The sequence below is a fragment of the Lathyrus oleraceus genome, chromosome 1 (genome assembly GCF_024323335.1).
Source record: "Lathyrus oleraceus cultivar Zhongwan6 chromosome 1, CAAS_Psat_ZW6_1.0, whole genome shotgun sequence".
NCBI lineage: Eukaryota > Viridiplantae > Streptophyta > Magnoliopsida > Fabales > Fabaceae > Lathyrus > Lathyrus oleraceus.
This window is the reverse complement of record NC_066579.1, coordinates 275670268-275675926: the sequence shown is the minus strand read 5'-3', so window position 1 is coordinate 275675926 and position 5659 is coordinate 275670268. Positions and strand designations below refer to the sequence as shown.

At 40.2% G+C, this 5659-nt stretch overlaps 1 non-coding gene across 1 annotated transcript; it reads left to right on the top strand.

The window, feature by feature from the left end:
- Nucleotides 1–5011: 5011 nt before the first annotated feature.
- On the top strand, nt 5012–5118 carry LOC127117048 (small nucleolar RNA R71). Its single transcript, XR_007801810.1, has one exon. It is a non-coding gene; the product is annotated as a small nucleolar RNA R71 (small nucleolar RNA).
- Nucleotides 5119–5659: the final 541 nt, after the last annotated feature.

Here is a 5659-nt window from a genome sequence, read left to right as displayed (position 1 = left end):
TACGATATAGGCCCAATTGGCCTGATTATAAACACAAGTTACCTAAGGGTCTGGTAAAGTAAAGTAGTGGATAGTCTCACCCTCGATCAAGAGCCTGTATTGGTCTGGGTGAAAAGAAGATCTCCTCACGAGGCCACGATCTAGACAGAAGTCAATATCCATCAAAGTATAACTGCAGTAAGATGTTAGGTGAAAAAGCCTCATATCAAGTCCTAGGGCGGAGGCTATATGAGTCACCGTGCTTCTAACATGTATAGGACTCATAGCGGAGCGAGCATTAAGATAGAGACTCTCGATCGGAAAAGCTCCGCAATCTATTGGGCGTGGCTGAGTGGTACAGTACATGAAGAAAATCTCTTCAGCACTTACATGTGTATCAGTGTCACTCTTCCCCAGGAAGGTGTGGGCAATAATCATCTGAAAATATCTGAAAGCAGGATTATGGATCTTGTTAGAGATTTGGGTGGAAGGGTCAGGGCTACCTCCACATGTAATGTCACTCCAGAACTTCTTAACGTCTCTGCTCAGGAAATAGCTCATGGGGAGCTCAGATGAGGCATCATAAGTAGCATGACTTTTGATAGCTAATTTGTGGATATCGAGGATTCACTTCTCGCCAGATGCTAGGTAATCCAAATTCAGGGTCTTGATGGCCCAATATGCTTTGTGCTTAAGTTCAAAAGGTAAGTGGCATGACTTTTGATAGACTAACTGGTATGGTGTAGTTCCAATAGGGGTTTTGTAAGCAGTTATGTAAGCCCACAATGCTTCTGTTAGCTTTTCAGACCAATCTTTTCTAGATATTGAAATAGTTTTTTCCAAGATTTGCTTAATCTCTCTGTTTGATACTTCCACTTGACTATTAGTTTATGGATGATATGGTGTTGCTACTCTGTGTTTTACTCCGTACTTTCTTAAGAGTTTATCGAATATCCTAGATATAAAATGTGATCCACCATCACTTATGACAAGTCGTGGCACTCCAAATCTAAGGAAAATATTGTTTTTAAACATCTTGATGACTACTCTTGTGTCGTTGCTAGGTGCGACTATAGCTTCTATCCATTTGGACACATAGTCGACGGCTACCAAAATATACTTGTTTCCCATCGAAGATGGAAAAGGTCCCATGAAATCAATACCCCAAACATCAAATAATTCCACTTCTTGGATGTTCTTCAAAGGCATTTCGTCGCGTCTTGAGATGTTTCCAGCACACTGGCACCGGTCACATTGGACAATATAAGTATGGACATCACGCCATGCTGTAGGCCAATAAATACCAGCTTGAAGGATCTTAGCGTATGTCTTGGATGTGCTTGAATGTCCACCATAGGGTGAAGAGTGACAATGCTCTATGATATTTTTAACTTCTTCTTCCGGGACGCAACATCGAAAGATGTTATTTGTTCCTCTTTTAAAAAGGAGTGGTTCGTCCCAATAGAAATGTCTTATGTCTTTAAATAACTTCTTCTTTTGTTGATAATTGAGGTCAGGTGATATGATATCAGCGGCTAGATAATTCATAAAATCAGCGTACCATGGTACTCTGCTAATTTCTGAAACTGTCCCAAAGTTGTCTCTATCAGGTTCAATGGGAACGGTTTCTAACTTGGCTATCAATCTGTCATAGGTGAAATCATCATTTATAGGTAAATGATCTAGCTTCAAATGCTCTAGTCTAGAAAGATGGTCAGCAACTACGTTTTCTGTTCCTTTTTTGTCTCGAATATCTAAGTCGAACTCTTGTTGCAAAAGGATCCATCCGAGTAACCTAGGTTTCGCATCCTTTTTGCTTAGAAGGTAACGGATAGCTGCATGGTCTGTATAGACTATAATCTTAGATCCGACAAGATAAGACCTAAATTTATCAATTGCAAAAACTACAGCTAGGTGTTCCTTCTCTGTTGTTGTATAATTTAGTTGAGCGACATCTAGGGTTCTACTAGCGTAATATATTACATGTAATTCCTTATCTTTTTTTTGTCCTAAAATAGCTCCTATAGCGAAATCGCTAGCATCACACATTATTTCAAAGGGTTGAGTCCAATCCGGAGTTTGTAAAATGGATGCTGAAATTAGCGCTTGTTTTAAATGATTAAAGGCTTCGATGCATTTTTCATCAAAAATGAATTCAACGTCTTTCATCAAAAGGCCGGTCAGGGGTTTTGTTATTTTATTTGATAAAGCGTCGGTAAAAATCGGCGTGTCCAAGAAAACTTTGGACTTCTCTAACAGTCTTAGGAGGGTTAATGTTTTCTATCACTTCTATCTTTGCTTTATCGACCTCAATGCCTCTTTCAGATATTATATGTCTAACACTATGCCTTCTTTAACCATAAAGTGGCATTTCTCCTAGTTTAATACAAGGTTAACTTATACGCATCTTTCTAGGATTTTCTCAAGATTAATGAGGAAATTCTCAAAGTCAAACCCACATGCCGAGAAATCATCCATGAACACTTCCATAATTCCATCGAGATAATCTGCAAAGATTGACACCATACAACGTTGGAAAGTAGTTGGCGCATTGCAGAGTCCAAACGACATTCGTCTGTAAGCAAACGTTTCGTAAGGACAAGTGAAGGTTATTTTCTCTTGATCCTCGGGGTGTATGGGTATTTGGAAAAATCCAGAATATCCATCCAGATAACAAAAGTAAGAGTGTCTGGCAAGACGCTCAAGCATTTGATCTATGAATGGAAGGGGGAAATGGTCTTTCCTAGTTGCCTTATTGAGTTTCCTATAGTCTATGCACATACGTCGTCCGCCTTCTATACGTTTAGCCACATGCTCGCCCTTTTTGTTATGCACGACTGTGATGCCTCCCTTTTTGGGTACCACATGTACATGACTTACCCATTTACTATCGGAGATCTGATAGATTATACTAGCTTCTAGCAGTTTAAAGACTTCCTTCTTTACCACCTCACTCATTACAGGGTTGATTCTTCTCTGATGTTCTCTGGAAGGTTTTGAATCCTCCTCTAGCGAGATCTTGTGCATACATACGGATGGGCTTATACCTTTTAAATCAAAGATGTTATATCCTAAGGCAGAGGGGTATCTTCGTAAAACATTCAAGAGTTGGTTTGTCTCGTCTTGGTTTAAGGTGGCACTAACTATTACTGGGTGGTTCATTTCTTTATCCAAAAACTCGTATCTTAGGTTCTTGAGCAATTTCTTAAGTTCTTGAGCTGGTTTTTGAGAGTTTGGTGAAAGGTCTGGAGTAAGGGCCAAACATTCGTTAGTGTGAGGTTCTGTTTCCTTTAGCTCGTCATCCTTTTCATTCGGGTTTGAAAGTGGTTCGATCATAGGTTCTTCTTGATCAAATTCCCTTATGCATTCATCTATGATATCAATCGTGTAACATGCGTCTCCTATGATTGGTGCCATCAGGAACTTTGAAAGAATAAACTCTATCTTTTCATCTCCTACTTCAAAAGTTAATTTTCCTCTTTTAACATCTATTATAGCTCCGAGTGTTGATAAAAATGGTCTACCTAAAAGGATAGGGATATCATCGTCTTCCTTGATATCCATGACCATAAAGTCTATCGGGATATAAAGTTGACCGATCCTAATGGGGATGTCTTCTAATATGCCTACAGGATACTTAACAGATCTATCGGCTAATTGGAGGGACATCTTAGTTGGTTGTAATTCTCCTAAGTTTAACCTTTTACACACAACTAAGGGAATTAAACTCACACTAGCGCCCAAGTCTAGGAAAGCTTTGTCGATCACATGATTCCCTAAAATGCAAGGTATATAAAAACTCCCAGGGTCTTTCTCCTTCTTAGCAAGTTTATTCTCTAAAATAAAGTTGCATTCCAATGGTTTGGGATCGTCAAGCCTATGCTTGTTGGTTAAGATGTCTTTGAGAAATTTGGCGTAAGATGGAACTTGGGTGATGGCTTCGGTGAAAGGAATCTCTACATGAAGCTTCTCTATTACTTTTATAAATTTTTGGTATTGGTTATTGATTTTGGTTTGTTTAAGTCTTTGCGGATATGGGATTGGTGGTTTGTACAAGGGTGGTGGTTTGTAAGTTTTATCCTTGGCTTCTCCTTCTTGGTCGGTTTGTTTTTCAGGTTCCACTGGTTCTTCTCCTTGGTTTGTAGGTATATTTTCTTTAGAAGCTTTGGACTCACTCATTGCTGGGTTATGAGGCCCTTCATAAGCGGTCCCACTTTGTAATGAGATAGTGTTAGCCTGCCCTCGAGGGTTGAGTTAAGGTTGCCAAGGGAATTGTCCTCCAGGTGTAGTTTGTGGGGCTTGGTTTTATGCTACCTGTGAGATCTAGGTTTCAAGCATCTTGTTGTGAGTGATTATCTGATCAACCTTGGTCCCTAATTGCGTTATCAGTTTGTTTACGTGAATGTTCTGGTTTAGGAATTCTTTGTTTTGCTGAGTCTGGCCTGATATAAAGTTCTCCATGATCTTCTCAAGGTTAGACTTCTGGGGCACAACTTGCATAGGTTGATTTGGTTTTTGGGCTTGATAACCTTGTGGTCTTTGAGGTGCATAATTTTGGATAGTGTTCTGGTTTTTATAGGAAAAATTCGGGTGATTCTTCCATCCAGGGTTGTAGGTGTTTGAAAATGGGTTACCTTGGGCGTAATTCACTTGGTCGGTGTTCAGGTTGTTCAAAAGGTTACATTCTGCCGATTCGTGTCCTTTAGATCCACAAAGTTCACACTCTGTGTGGACTACCATTGCGGTGTTAGTGTTTGTAGAAATATGTTCGACCTTAAGGGCTAAAGCGTCCATTTTCTCCTGCATCATGTCCATAGAGCTTATCTCATGTATTCCACCTTGGGTCTCCTTTTTCTCTACTGATGCTCATTCAGTTCCCCATTGGTAATGGTTTTGGGCCATATCCTCAATTAGGTCACAAGCTTCAGGGTAAGGTTTGTTCATCAACGCGCCACCAGCGGCAGCGTCGATGCTCATCTTTGTGTTATAATGGAGTCCATTGTAGAAGGTATGAACGATCAACCATTATTCTAGGCCATGGTGTGGACAGACTCTTAATAGATCTTTGTATCTCTCCCAAGCTTCAAAAAGTGATTCTCCTTGGTTTTGAGTAAATCTAGTTATTTGGTTTCGAAGAACAGCAGTCTTACTAGGGGGAAAATATCTAGCAAGGAATACTCTTCTAAGGTCTTCCCAGGTAGCTATTGAGTTAGCTGAAAGTGAATCCAACCATGAACATGCTCTATCTCTGAGGGAGAAAGGAAATAATCTTAAACGAATCGCATCAGGTGAAGCATCGTTGACTTAAAGGTGTCGGCCAGTTGGATAAAGACTTTTAAATGTTGATTTGGGTTCTCAGAAGCGAGACCCGCGAATTGGTTCTGTTGCACTAATTACAGTAAAGATGGTTTTAGTTCGAAATTGTTGGGAAGAATGAGGGGGTTTACTATACTAGAACTAGGTTCCTCGTCAGAGGGTTGGGCAAATTCCTTAAGAGGTCTCCGATCGCGATTCTCGGCCATAGCTCTCTTAATTCGGATGAGTAAGAGGCGTGTACGAGTGTAACGTTCGAGTTCCGCTAAGGGATCTACTAAATTTCCGGTACTACGGGTTCTTCGCATTTACCGACTAATAATGCCTTAGTCTAGACGGTGTAACGACAGGGTACTAAATTTGACGA